Source organism: Hyperolius riggenbachi, chromosome 3 (assembly GCF_040937935.1).
Source record: "Hyperolius riggenbachi isolate aHypRig1 chromosome 3, aHypRig1.pri, whole genome shotgun sequence".
Taxonomy (NCBI): domain Eukaryota; kingdom Metazoa; phylum Chordata; class Amphibia; order Anura; family Hyperoliidae; genus Hyperolius; species Hyperolius riggenbachi.
In genome coordinates this window covers 208,829,775-208,844,764 of record NC_090648.1, presented here as the reverse complement: position 1 = coordinate 208,844,764, position 14,990 = coordinate 208,829,775, and the positions used below count along the sequence as shown (strand labels likewise).

Genomic DNA, 14,990 nt, shown 5'->3' with positions numbered 1-14,990 from the left:
CACACTGACGCACCAAACTCATCGTGTAACGCACCGCAAACAGCTGTTTGTGTAGTGACGGCCGTGCTGGACTGGTGCGCACCATGGCGAGAGTGCAGGTTTTGGTGGCTTTACAGCCCATATGGTCAGTCACCTGGCTGATGTAGCTGAATGACAGAACAGTGACTGTCCAGCTGATCAAATTTGGTCTGACCACAATGAGGCAACGACCTTATTATCGTGGGTGTGCCCCCCGAGACACTCATCTAGGCGCCGGTCATTGCTCCATTGTGATACGCAAGCCCCTTCACCACGGCAAGGTAATGATCACGAAGGGGAATGGGCGCATGTTCATGCCTTTTCTTTTGTTGTTGCAGCTGCCCGCAGTGCAGCCAGAAAAATTAGGCAGTCATGTACACGCACCCGAAAAATTATTACAGCGGCCGCTGCTAGCAGCGGCCTAAAAAATTCAGCAATCCGCCTGGAGTCCCGGACCCTGTTGGTGGTGGCGGAGAAGGTAGTGAAGCGGCCTGCAGGCAGACATGCTGTGTGGAGGGACTGGGAGCGACTTAGTCTTCTTGGGGCAGGCCAGGCAGCCAGTCACACGGCGTGCAGGCAGAGATGCTGTATGTGCGGGGACTGACTTAGTCTTGGGGCGGGCAGCAGCCCTCCGGGATCCATGCCTCATTCATTTTTATAAAGGTGAGGTACTTAACACTTTTGTGACTTAGGCGACTTCTCTTCTCTGTGACAATGCCTCCAGCTGCGCTGAAGGTCCTTTCTGAGAGGACGCTTGCGGCAGGGCAGGAGAGAAGTTGGATGGCAAATTGGGACAGCTCTGGCCACAGGTCAAGCCTGCGCACCCAGTAGTTCAAGGGTTCCTCATCGCTGTTCACAGCAGTGTCTACATCCACACTTAAGGCCAGGTAGTCGGCTACCTGCCGTTCCAGGCGTTGGTGGAGGGTGGATCCGGAAGGGCTACGGCGAGGCGTTGGACTAAAGAACGTCCGCATGTCCGACATCACCATGAGATCGCTGGAGCGTCCTGTCTTTGACTGCGTGGACACGGGAGGAGGATTAGTGGCAGTGGTACCTTGCTGGCGTTGTGCCGTCACATCACCCTTAAAGGCATTGTAAAGCATAGTTGACAGCTGGTTCTGCATGTGCTGCATCCTTTCCACCTTCCGGTGAGTTGGTAACAGGTCCGCCACTTTGTGCCTGTACCGAGGGTCTAGTAGTGTGGCCACCCAGTACAGCTCATTCCCCTTGAGGTTTTTTATACGGGGGTCCCTCAACAGGCAGGACAGCATAAAAGACGACATCTGCACAAAGTCGGATCCAGTACCCTCCATCTCCTCTTGCTCTTCCTCAGTGACGTCAGGTAAGTCAACCTCCTCCCCCCAGCCGCGAACAATACCACGGGAAGGTTGCGCAGCACAAGCCCCCTGCGACGCCTGCTGCGGTTGTTCTCCTGCCGCTGTCCCCTCCTCCTCCTCCTCCTCCCCCAAAGAAACACCTTGCTCATCATCCTCTGAGTCTGACTCATCTTCTGCACATGACCTCTCTTCTTCCTCCTCCTCCCCCCTCTGTGCTGCCGCAGGTGTTGAGGAAACAGCTGGGTCTGATGAAAATTGGTCCCATGCCTGTTCCTGCCGTAACGGTTCCTGGTCACGCTCATTCGCAGCTTCATCCGCCACTCTACGCACAGCACGCTCCAAGAAGTACGCGTAGGGAATTAAGTCGCTGATGGTGCCCTCACTGCGGCTCACCAGGTTGGTCACCTCCTCAAACGGCCGCATGAGCCTGCATGCATTTTTCATCATTGTCCAGTTGTCGGGCCAGAACATCCCCATCTTCCCAGACTGTTTCGTTCTACTCCAGTTGTAGAGGTACTGGGTGACGGCTTTCTTCTGTTCTAGCAGGCGGGAGAACATGAGGAGGGTCGAGTTCCAGCGAGTGGGGCTATCGCAAATGAGGCGTCTCACCGGCATGTTGTTTTTACGCTGAATTTCTGCAAATCGTGCCATGGCTGTGTAAGAGCGCCTCAAATGCCCACAGAACTTCCTGGCCTGCTTCAGGACATCCGCTAAGCCAGGGTACTTTGCCACAAATCTTTGAACCACCAGATTCATGACATGTGCCATGCAGGGTATGTGTGTCAGCTTCCCCATATGCAAAGCGGCAAGCAGATTGCTGCCGTTGTCGCACACCACGTTGCCTATCTCCAGGTGGTGCGGGGTCAGCCACTCATCCACCTGTTTCTTAAGAGCAGCCAGGAGAGCTGCTCCAGTGTGACTCTCCGCTTTGAGACAAGCCATGTCTAAGATGGCGTGACACCGTCGTACCTGGCATGCAGCATAGGCCCTGCGGAGCTGGGGCTGTGTAGCTGGAGAGGAGAACTGCCACTCAGCCAAGGAGGAGGAGGAGGACAGCGAAGAGCATGTAGCAGGAGGAGAGGAGGTGGCAGGAGGCCTGCCTGCAAGCCGTGGAGGTGTCACAATTTGGTCCGCCGCTTTCTGCTTGCCATCGTTCACCACCAGGTTCACCCAATGGGCTGTGTAGGTAATGTAGCGGCCCTGCCCGTGCTTGGCAGACCAGGCATCCGTGGTCAGGTGTACCCTTGACCCAACGCTCTTCGCAAGAGATGACACCACTTGCCTCTCAACTTCACGGTGCAGTTGGGGTATGGCCTTTCTGGAAAAATAAGTGCGGCCTGGCATCTTCCACTGCGGTGTTCCGATGGCCACAAATTTACGGAAGGCCTCAGAGTCCACCAGCCGGTATGGTAACAGCTGGCGAGCTAACAGTTCCGCCACGCCAGCTGTCAGACGCCGGGCAAGGGGGTGACTGGCCAAAAGTGGCTTCTTCCGCTCAAACATTTCCTTCACGGACACCTGACTGCTGCTGTGGGCAGAGGAGCAGGAACCGCTCAAGGGCAGAGGCGGAGTGGAGGAGGGTGCCTGTGAAGGTGCAAGGGAGAGAGCGGCATAAGCAGATGATGCACCTGAAGGAGGAAGAGGAGAAGGAGGGTGACTTTGCTTTTGTGTGCTGCTGCTGCTTTTGCTCAGGTGGCCATCCCATTGCTGTTTGTGCCTTTTCTGCAGGTGCCTTCGTAAGGCACTTGTCCCTACGTGAGTGTTGGCCTTTCCACGGCTCAATTTTTGTTGGCAGAGCGAACAGATGGCTTTGGTCCGATCTGAGGCACACACATTAAAAAATTTCCACACCGCTGAGCCACCCTGGGATGTGGGCACCTCAGCAGCTGATGCTGAAGGGCAAGTTGGCTGGCTGTACATAGGTGGCGAATCTGGCGATACATGGTGCCGGACTCTGCCACCAGCTGTTTCTGACGAAGAGCTGCCCCAGCTTCTTTCAGCAACTTCTATCCTCCTACTACTCTCTGACTCCCCCTCTGAACTGTCCCCCTCTTCATCTCCTCTATTGGGAACATACAGAGGATCCCTATCATCGTCATCATCGTAATCATCCTGCCCAGCTTCGCTTGCCTCAGAAAAATCCAAATGTGTAGGTCCTTCATCCTCCTTACACGTTACATCCATAGTGTTGTCGCGTAACGCAGACATATGAGCTGGTGAAAATTCATCTGGCTGTAACAATGGCTGTGCATCAGTGATTTCACCACCACTAAATAATTCTTGCGAAGTGTCAAATGCAGCGGAAGTGGTGCTAGTAGTAGCGCTGGTGGCTGAGCAAGATGAGGTGTTCTGTGTCGCTAAATACTCAACCACGTCCTGACAATCTTGGGAGGTGATGGGACGTGCCTTCTTCCGAGCACTGTACTGTGGGCCAGGTCCACACGAAATTACATTTACACGACCTCGCGCAGACCTGCCGGGTGGCCTTCCTCTGCCTCTGCCACTACCTCTTCCTCTTCCTCTACCTGTTTTGTCCATATCGGGTATGCACGGAGTGGTATATCACACTGCGTGCACTCACGTAGGTAGGTGGGTTCACTTAACTGCACAGGTATGCGCACTGATGCGGTGGGTTCACTGAACAGTACAGGTATACAGTGGCGGGTTCACTGAACACAACAGGTATGCAGTGGCGTGTTCACTAAACAGGTATACAGTGGCAGGTCCACTGAACAGAACAGGTATACAGTGGCAGGTCCACTGAACAGAACAGGTATACAGTGGCGGGTCCACTGAACAGAACAGGTATACAGTGGCGGGTTCACAGAACAGGTATGCAGTGGCAGGTTCACTGAACACAACAGGTATGCAGTGGCGTGTTCACTAAACAGGTATACAGTGGCAGGTCCACTGAACAGAACAGGTATACAGTGGCGGGTTCACAGAACAGGTATACAGTGGCGGGTCCACTGAACAGAACAGGTATACAGTGGCGGGTTCACAGAACAGGTATGCAGTGGCAGGTTCACTGAACACAACAGGTATGCAGTGGCGTGTTCACTAAACAGGTATACAGTGGCAGGTCCACTGAACAGAACAGGTATACAGTGGCGGGTTCACAGAACAGGTATACAGTGGGCTGAGGGCTCACTGAACAGAACAGGTATGCTGTGGCAGGATCACTGAACAGCTATGCAGTGGCAGGATCACAGTACAGGTATGCAGTGGCAGTATCACAGTACAGGTATGCAGTGGGCTGAGGGCTCACTGAACAGAACAGGTATGCTGTGGCAGGATCACTGAACAGGTATGCAGTGGCAGGATCACAGTACAGGTATGCAGTGGGCTGGGGGCTCACTGAACAGAACAGGTATGCTGTGGCAGGATCACTGAACAGCTATGCAGTGGCAGGATCACAGTACAGGTATGCAGTGGGCTGAGGGCTCACTGAACAGAACAGGTATGCTGTGGCAGGATCACTGAACAGGTATGCAGTGGCAGGATCACAGTACAGGTATGCAGTGGGCTGAGGGCTCACTGAACAGAACAGGTATGCTGTGGCAGGATCACTGAACAGCTATGCAGTGGCAGGATCACAGTACAGGTATGCAGTGGGCTGAGGGCTCACTGAACAGAACAGGTATGCTGTGGCAGGATCACTGAACAGGTATGCAGTGGCAGTATCACAGTACAGGTATGCAGTGGGCTGAGGGCTCACTGAACAGAACAGGTATGCTGTGGCAGGATCACTGAACAGGTATGCAGTGGCAGGATCACAGTACAGGTATGCAGTGGGCTGAGGGCTCACTGAACAGAACAGGTATGCTGTGGCAGGATCACTGAACAGCTATGCAGTGGCAGGATCACAGTACAGGTATGCAGTGGGCTGAGGGCTCACTGAACAGAACAGGTATGCTGTGGCAGGATCACTGAACAGGTATGCAGTGGCAGGATCACAGTACAGGTATGCAGTGGGCTGAGGGCTCACTGAACAGAACAGGTATGCTGTGGCAGGATCACTGAACAGGTATGCAGTGGCAGGATCACAGTACAGGTATGCAGTGGGCTGGGGGCTCACTGAACAGAACAGGTATGCTGTGGCAGGATCACTGAACAGCTATGCAGTGGCAGGATCACAGTACAGGTATGCAGTGGGCTGAGGGCTCACTGAACAGAACAGGTATGCTGTGGCAGGATCACTGAACAGGTATGCAGTGGCAGGATCACAGTACAGGTATGCAGTGGGCTGAGGGCTCACTGAACAGAACAGGTATGCTGTGGCAGGATCACTGAACAGCTATGCAGTGGCAGGATCACAGTACAGGTATGCAGTGGCAGTATCACAGTACAGGTATGCAGTGGGCTGAGGGCTCACTGAACAGAACAGGTATGCTGTGGCAGGATCACTGAACAGGTATGCAGTGGCAGGATCACAGTACAGGTATGCAGTGGGCTGGGGGCTCACTGAACAGAACAGGTATGCTGTGGCAGGATCACTGAACAGCTATGCAGTGGCAGTATCACAGTACAGGTATGCAGTGGGCTGAGGGCTCACTGAACAGAACAGGTATGCATTGGCAGGATCACTGAACAGGTATGCAGTGGCAGGATCACAGTACAGGTATGCAGTGGGCTGAGGGCTCACTGAACAGAACAGGTATGCTGTGGCAGGATCACTGAACAGCTATGCAGTGGCAGGATCACAGTACAGGTATGCAGTGGGCTGAGGGCTCACTGAACAGAACAGGTATGCTGTGGCAGGATCACTGAACAGCTATGCAGTGGCAGGATCACAGTACAGGTATGCAGTGGGCTGAGGGCTCACTGAACAGAACAGGTATGCAGCCAGGAAGAAGTTAAGCCTAACTAATCTTTCCCTGAGAGACAGTCTGCAGCAGCTCGCCCTACTCTGACTAATGCAGGCACACGAGTGGCCGTAATGGCCGCCGCTGCCTGCCTTATATAAGGGGGGGTGGGGCTCCAGGGGCTAGTGTAGCCTAATTGGCTACACTGGGCCTGCTGACTGTGATGTAGAGGGTCAAAGTTGACCCTCAGGTGCATTATGGGGCGAACCGAACTTCTTCCGCAAAAGGTTCGCGTGCGGTACCCGCACGCGAACCACCTAAGTTCGCGCGAACCCCGTTCGCCGGCGAACCGTTCGGCCCAACTCTAATCTATACCCACCCTGCATTCAGCCTCAATATCTTGCGCCCTAAAGGCCTGGGTGTGTCCGAAGTCGGGTAGGTGTTGTCTCTCACCTCCCGTTCAAGCGGGGACGCGCCACACAAGGCGAAGATGGCAGAGGTAGATTGGGACATTAAGGCTGATTCGTGGGTGGATAGGTTGCCAGACCTTACAGTTTGTATAAACACCAGAGAAATTTGTCTATTTCCTGCTTAGGTGAAGCTAGTTATTGGTATATTATTGCACAGGGGAATAGCGGAAATCTGAGAAACTGCAAGGACATTATTCCCCTCGGTTGTAAGCTCGCAAGGGCAGGGCTCTGAGAATGGTGAGGAAGCAGCCCAGAAGTACAAGGGGGAAGGGGGGGGGGGGGGGGATGACGACTTGTCAAAGCTCTCAGGGCTGCTGGGACCATAGTCACCAAGAAAACAATTGGTAACACACTACGCTGTGAAGGACTCAAATCTTGCAGAGCCTGTAAGGTTCCCCTGCTTAAGACAGCACATGTACTTGCCCGTCTGCAGTTTGCCAATGTACATCTTAATGATCTGAAGGAGAATAGGGTGAAAGTGTTGTGATCAGATGAGACCACAGTTGGCGTACAGTACGTATTGATCCGGAAGGAAAAGTAGGGGAATAAATCAAATATGCTCCCCTACTGATTACCTACCCTGTTCCACTATGGCCGTAATTCATGGTTTGGCTATTGCCCCACTCAAATTACAGTTATTTCGCACTGCGCTGCTATAGCTATAATATCATTATGGTCTATGTTGGCACCCAAAACGGGTGCTTCATAGCTCGGATCCGGTGTCGAGATCAGCTGCAAAATTTAGCTCTTTGACATCAACTCGACTTGCCGTGTTTGGAGGAGGAGGAATGCTGCCTATGTTCTCAAGAACACCATCCCCACTGTCAAACATGAAGGTGAACACATTATGCTTTGGGGAGGTTTTTCTGCTAAGGGAACAGGACTCCTTCACCACATGACAGGGATAAAGGACAGCATCATGTACCATTGAATCTTGGGACAGCAGCACCTCTTTCCCCCAGCTAGGGCATTGAAAATGGGTCATGGATGAGTATTCCAGCATGGCAATGACCCAAAACACATGGTCAAGGCAATAAGAGTGGCTTAAGAAGAAGCACATGAAGTTCTTGGAGTGTCTTAGCCAGTCTCTAGACCCCAATCCAAGTAAAAATCTGTGGAGGGAGCTGAAGTTCAAGTTGTCAAATATCAGCTTTGAAATCTTACTGACTTGGAGAGGATCTGTAAAGTGCAGTGGGAAAAAGTCCCTCTGAGTTGTGTGCAATCCTGTTGGCCAACTACAAGAAATGTCTGACCTCTGTGCCGACAAGGGTTTAGCCCCCAAGTAGTAAGTCATCTTTTGATAGGGTATCAAATACTTATTTTAGTCACTGAAATTCACATCAAGCTCTGACCCTGGAGCATTGGTTTTTGAGGGTTCCTTTGTTATTATTCTGTCTCTCAACTATAATAAATCTACCATTACAATTATATTATAGACTGGTTGTGGACATTTCTTGGTCAAGGGCAAGCAAACAAAATCAGCAAGGGATCAAACACCTCTTTCCCTCACAATAAGTGTGTGTGTTTGTGTCTGACTGTCTACCTGTGTGTGTGTTATTAATCCCTTCTGGGAGATGGGTAAAATTTACTCGAGTTTTCTCACAGGAGATGTTTATTTCATTACTCAAAATACCTTTTTCATCCAGCAATTGAAAAAGTACTAAAAAGCAGGTAAGACAAGTAATATTAAACTTAAGTTAATTTTGGACAACTTTTTTTGAAGGAAACCTGAAGTGAGAGGAGCATGCAGATACTTTGACTGCAGATGATCTGGCTGCATGCACGTTCCAGGTGTGTGACTCAAAAACCTCTAAACCCCAAAGCTCAGCATTACAGCTCAGTAACTAACATTGTTTGTAAGGCAATAAAGATGGCAGCCTCCATTTTCATCTTGCTCCAGGTTCCCTTTAAGTACCTTTTTTTTTGCTTTCTGGGGCCAATAAAAGTACTTTATTGTCAATGTGTGAAAATTCTGGTGCTGCCAACAGACATAACACTGTTGCCTGAAATGGTGAATGCACAAATCTCAAGTCTATAGACCACTGACTGCATTAGCTTTGCTTATGGTCACAAAGATAAGGTATTAGAAGCAGTGGTGCTCATCCAATATTCAGGTATCCGAACTACCCATATAATTCAGGTATCCGAACTACCCAGATAATCCAAACTTTTTTCACTATCCGAACTTTGAATAGCAATTCGGATATTTTTTAAAATCCAAATAGCACTATCCGACAAACTCGGATTTCCCATCTGAAATCCGGGCGGATAGTTAGTTCAGATATCCGAGCAGAAGCCAAAATCAACTTCAATGGCAAAAATCCCTTTTGAAGGCAGTCAGGCCGAGAGAGGAGAGAGAGAGAGAGAGAGAGAGAGAGAGAGAGAGATTGTAAGCCATTTTCAGGTCACTTCCGTTTTTTTATCCGGATATCCGAATCCGGCTGGATATTCAGGATATTGGGTTTGGATATCCGAGTTTACTCGGAAACCAAAAAGTTCGTATTCGGATATCCGATTCGGATCCGGATATCTAGGTATCCGGATCAATTCGGATTTTGCAAAGGGGTATCCGAGAACCCCTGATTAGAAGTAAGTTTGTGGGAAAGTGTGACTGATGCACAAGCTAAGAGAAGAAAAATCAGACATCCAGAGACACCAACAGAAGCCCATCTCTCCATCGTGTGTCATCACTCCACCAGCAATGTAACTGAAGATTTACAAGCCACTTATTCCCTTTCTTAATCAATCGGATCCCTGATATTGACTAGATGTTAGTCATCCCTTTCAAGAAAAGCAATAGATTTCATGCAGATTTGTTCAAACAAACCCAACTAGCCTAAAATTAATCAAGTCCTCTGCACTATGTATGGCTGGCTGCACTTATTCTACACACTAGTAAAGAAGAGAGTACTAATAAGCATTCCAGAGGGATAGTAATCTGACAGATGGCTTGGGATAACTAAAACAGTTTTTTGGGCACTTTATCAAAGGTAAACTCCAATATGTGCTAAATGAAGCTATCCCCTTGTTAAGAATATCACTGGTCAGTGAGTTGAAATGCATGAAAATGCATGAATAAAAACTCATGAATGGGTGTGAATGAGTTGGAGAGTTTCCATGCATTTCCACCCATTTCCACGAGTTGAAATGCACTGCACAGCAACTCACTGTTGTAGTGTGAATGATAAAATGAAAGTCTATGGACTTCCATGTTCCCTTGTAAAATGCACACTACGGGCTTGATTCACAAAAGCGTGATAACTGGTAGCACAGCAGTTATCACGCGATCTGCCGCACACGAAGGTTTGCGCACGTAAAGGATTATGTTCGCGTGTAAAAAGAAGGTTTGCACGCAAACGCGATTGTGATCGCGTGCAAACCTTCATTTACATGCGAACGTAATCCTTTACGTGAGCAAACCTTTTCGCAGTTATCACGCTTTTGTGAATCAAGCCGAATGTGCAGTGAGTCAAAACTCACTGCAACTCACATAGGGCTTGATTCACAAAGCCGTGCAAACTGTTTAGCACGGGTGTGCTAAACAGTTAGCACGTGAAGTGCCGTTCGCAGACTTTTGCGCGCACAAAGTGCCGCGAGTCCAACTCCCAGGTCTGGGAGCATGGTGTAAACAAGGATCCTTATCTCAGCTAACAACCTCTCACCCCATTTAGATGTTCTGTTTCACTTAAGGCATCTTAATGACATGTATTTATGCTTGAAAAAAATCTATGTTTTCCCTTTTGATGTTGCATGTATAAAGCTGTCTGTACCATCAGCCTGCAAGCATACAGGATGTAAGCCCGACGAAGGCTGCAAAGCCGAAAGCTTGCTTTTTCTTATTCTTTTTAGTTAGCCAATAAATGGTATCATCCTGATTTAAAACTTCTTGCTTTTAATGGTATGCACAGAGAAATTACAATTTGAAAAATCTCATACAAAGTGCAAAATCACAGAGGAAAAATAACAAAGGGCCAAACGGAAAAATTGCTAAATGGAATACGTGGAGAAACACGACTACACAGACTACATGCAGAACTTGCATGGATAAGTGTGAAAACTGCCATAATGTAGATTGTTAATCAGGTTTCAGGTAGCGTTGCCAGAGGATAATCAGATAATCAGCTGTGGAATATCCCCCCAAGCAGTACATGCTGCCAGTAAAAGTGACATCTGATTACCACAGAATAACATTTGGGAAACAACTGTGACTTGTGTGTTTTCTCTCAAGACGGATGAGTCAGGTTCTATTCAGCATTGTGAGGTCTCACGGCAGTCTGTGTTGCAAGAATCATAGCGTAATGTGAGAGTCTGGAAGGTATTACCTCACGCTGCCCTTAGCTGTACGCTGCACTGTTTAGCTTGATGCAACCAGGAGGAACTAGCTTGAATCTATAGCACATGGATTGGTTTATAAATGGTAGCATATCGTTCAGCTACTGAGGCAGCTTCCGTACTCAGAATACTCAGAAGCTCATGGTGACCCAGAATGACTAAGAATATTTAAGGGACTCAAAGAGCCTGAGTAGCCCTCCTACTAAAATGCAACTCTGAGTATAGTTTCCCTTCTTAAAACAGAAGGTATATGGGATAATTCAGCTTTAAAGGAGTGGTCCAAGCAAAATAAAAATAAAAAATCCACTTACCTGGGGCTTCTTCCAGCCCCTGGCATCCATCTTGTGCCCTTGCCGCAGCTCTGGTGGCTCCCGGTCCCCTCCAGTGGCGCAGCCGACCTCACCAGGTCGGCTTCAGCGTCGGCTCTTTCTGCGCTCCAGTGTGCGGTTCACTGGCGTGCTAACATCATCTGGACTGTACAGCGCAGGTGCAGTAGTTCTGCGCCTGTGCTGTACAGTCCAAATGACGTCAGCGCGACACTGAGAGCTTGGATGTGTCCTTTAAGTGAGCAAATGTGGTTTTCAATGATGCATCACTCATGAATATGTAAATCATCTCTTTATCCCCCTGAAGCCAGGCTCACATTCAGAACCGCTGGTTGTCTAGCAAGCCTCTAGCTAATACATTTTACAGAGATGATTTGCACACTTCCGTACTCAGTGATGAAAAATGCATTCACACATTCTACCAGGATGCTTTTCTTGTAATCTGACTGCAGCACTGATATTTCCTTTGGACAGAATGACCACACTGATAACTTGCTACAGATATGCCACGGTCAAACCATGGATTTTCTGTTAGGTATAGCAGCAATAAAATAGCTATACATGTGTGATGCTACACTGTTTTAGTATATATTGATATAGGTTCTTAAGTATCACTGGTAAATATCTAGAAATTTTAAATTTAAAAAGCCTGTATAAAGAATATCAAGATAGCTTGTCATGTGCAGTATACAAAAATATAAATAAGCTGTCTGTAAATATTACAGGTCATCTTTATAGTGTATTTTAGGTCCTGTTACATAAAGAAACACCACTAGATAGCAGGCTATAACCAGGGTCATCTATTAGCGTACATGTAAAAAATGGTGCCTGATAAAAAGGGCGCTGGAGATTGCTGCTAGTAGAATATTGGTAAAATTACCAATATTCTACTACTTGATTATGATAGTAAAATATTGGTAATCTTTACCTATATTTTACTATGATCTAACCCTACTCTCACATAGAACCCTTCCTCTACCGAAGCTCAACCCTAAGACACCCTCCCCCCCCCCCCCCCCGGTGGTGCCCAACCTTAAGCCTACCATGGTGCCTAACCCCCCCCCCCCCCCCACTTCCTAACCTTAACCCCTGGGGACCATCCGCAAACTCCTAACAATAAAGGCCCCCACCTCCTAACCCCCAATATTTTTACCACAGAGCTTTACAGAGCACATAATTAACTGTCCCACACAGGTTGGTAGATGCAGAGCAGGTAAAAAAGGGCGCCAGAGATGGCGATGTTTACAGGGAACCTAAACTGAGAGGCATATGGATGTTTCCTTTTAAACAATACCAGTGGCTTGTCAACCCTGCTGACAAGCCACTGCAGCTCTTTGGCTGCAGTAGTGTTTGAATCATACACCTGAATCAAGCATGCAGCTAATCCAGTCTGACTTCAGTCAGAGCACCTGATCTGCATACTTGTTGAGGGGCTGTGGCTGAAAGTATTACAGACACAGGATCAGCAGGAGAGTCAGGCAACTGGTATTATTTTAAGAAAGAAAAATCCATATCCTTCTCAGCTTTTTTTTTTTTTTTTTATAACATTGCATCATTCTGTCATATATGCAATTTACAAACCACACGCTGTAGTTTTAACTATGAAACACAGCAGAGCTAATGACCCTTTGAAGTTCCCTGCAGTAAAACCTTATCTGAAGCTGTGATTCGCCCAGACATACACACTTTACACTCACAAACACACACATTTAGAATGAACACACACACACACACACACACACACACATTACCCCACTTGCACTTTAAAAAAGGAGCATAGTTTAGATTGTGTAATGAATACTGACTTTCTATGTCATAACAAAAGTATTTAGAAGAATAGTTATAAACAGCAGAAAACTTACCAAGCTCCTCTTCATTTGTGTTTTTTTCCTTTTGTGGCTGTCTTGTAATGTTTATAAACTGGAGCTGATTACATCTGCGTGTATTTTCCAGGTACAGTAGCAGCTATCAGCACATAAATTCCCAGTCCTGACTGTTGCTTAGTCTGTGTACGAATGGTTTAGTTTACAAGTGTGTACACAAAGCACTACTGGAAAGGCTATATCACACCCACTCTTACTAAAACAAAATTAATACCATTTATACTATTCAGGTATTGCACAATCCCTTGGACTTACTGACATAGCATGTGTCACACACATATCCTTCTTTCTGTCTGTGCTGAGGCTTATATCCTCTTGCCCTGACTTGTTCTTACTATATGAGTTTATTTTTGCATTATCAAAACAGCTGATTGATCACATCACATTCATACTGAAGATTCATTGTATGCACAAACAGGACTTCTGCCAGATGCATGCAAATGATAGTGTTGCTGTTGTGCCAAGCGTAAAAGTCAAATTCACCACAAATGTTGGTGATTTGGTTGGGAAAAGTCAGAACCAAATATCTGTGATGTTTATAGATTACTTGTGTTGGGATTAGTGGGTCATCCCATAATGCCCTGGTTATAGTAGCAATCAAATAGTGGCCATCAATAAGCAGGGAACTCACTCTGGAAATCATATCTGCAGCCCCCTTAATTACCTAGTATACACCCCACACAGGCCCTCTAAAAAGAACAGCCTTTCAAGTGGTGTGACAACTGCTGCTGAGAAGATCAGGATTCAGATTTTTTTTCTTCCTTTTTTTCCTTTGTGTGTGTTCGGCATAAGAATCATCACTATAGGCTATAGGGTTTTTTCTAGCTATATTTCCAAGTGCAGCACACTATGCCAGACATTGTACAGCACTGCTGCTTGTCTGCACAGTATAGCCATCAACTACTTTTAAATATGCATCTTCATTATCATTACAAGATTTGCAATTGCAGCACATCACACTAGACACTGAGCATTACTGCTGCTATTCTGCACATTATACGGAAATATTACTTAACTGCTCATCATCATTAGGCCAGGCATTGAACAGCACCGCTGTCTGCATGTTATAGCTTTTAAGTACCTTCATCATTGCTTTGTACTCTTTGGGGTTGTGTCACTTTATTTCCAATACAAGTTTGTATTATATTTCTTAACATACAAGCAATCTCAGTTATAAGGATATTTATTTATTTTGGGGTCATTCTTAACAATTAGTGTTACAAATGAAAAATAAATACTCAACTTAGTGTGTGAATGTTTGCTATCACACATGCCATCCCAGTTATAGAGAGGGTCTAACGTTTGTTCTCTATCTTACTTATCTCAACAAGATAATGTTGCGGACTGAAAAAAAAAATGAAGCTAGCCCAGTTATAAAGATTTGTGACTTATTTTCACAATCCCCATCTGCTGTTGACTTTATAAAACTTATTGCATGGACTTCCACTATCCACCAGCAGGTGGCCTGTCATTATGTACAAGGCCTTGCAGTTCATTGTCTGGCCTGTAGAGGCCTCTAATGGAACTTTGATCATTTATCACCAGCTGCTTCCTGTTACATGGACTATATAAAGACTGCCTCTTCCTCCAAACAATTGCCAGAACCTCTTTTCCTGTAGGTCTGAGTTCCTGGACACTCCTGTTCCTTGATCCCGGATTATTGTACCTTGTTTGTTTATCTGATAACCTGTTGCTGAACCTATGCTTGTCCTGACTCTGCTTCTGCTGATTTCTCTGTGCCTTGTTTGTATCTGATACTCTGTTCTGACTTGTCATTGCCTGTTCCCTGTAATACCGCACTATTTGTATATATTTGTAT

General features: G+C 47.2%; 1 protein-coding gene across 3 annotated transcripts in view; it reads right to left on the bottom strand.

Moving 5' to 3' along the window:
• Positions 1-13,451, bottom strand: part of LOC137563310 (proto-oncogene Mas-like) — a 32,418-nt gene extending 18,967 nt beyond the window's left edge. For 2 of the 3 annotated variants that reach the window (XR_011030315.1, XM_068275604.1), the window contains exon 1: positions 13,151-13,385. The gene's annotated coding sequence lies outside the window, so the exon portion shown is untranslated. Of the gene's footprint in view, positions 1-13,150; positions 13,386-13,430 lie in introns of those variants that run through there. The other variant, XR_011030316.1, reaches the window with a different exon arrangement.
• Positions 13,452-14,990: the final 1,539 nt, after the last annotated feature.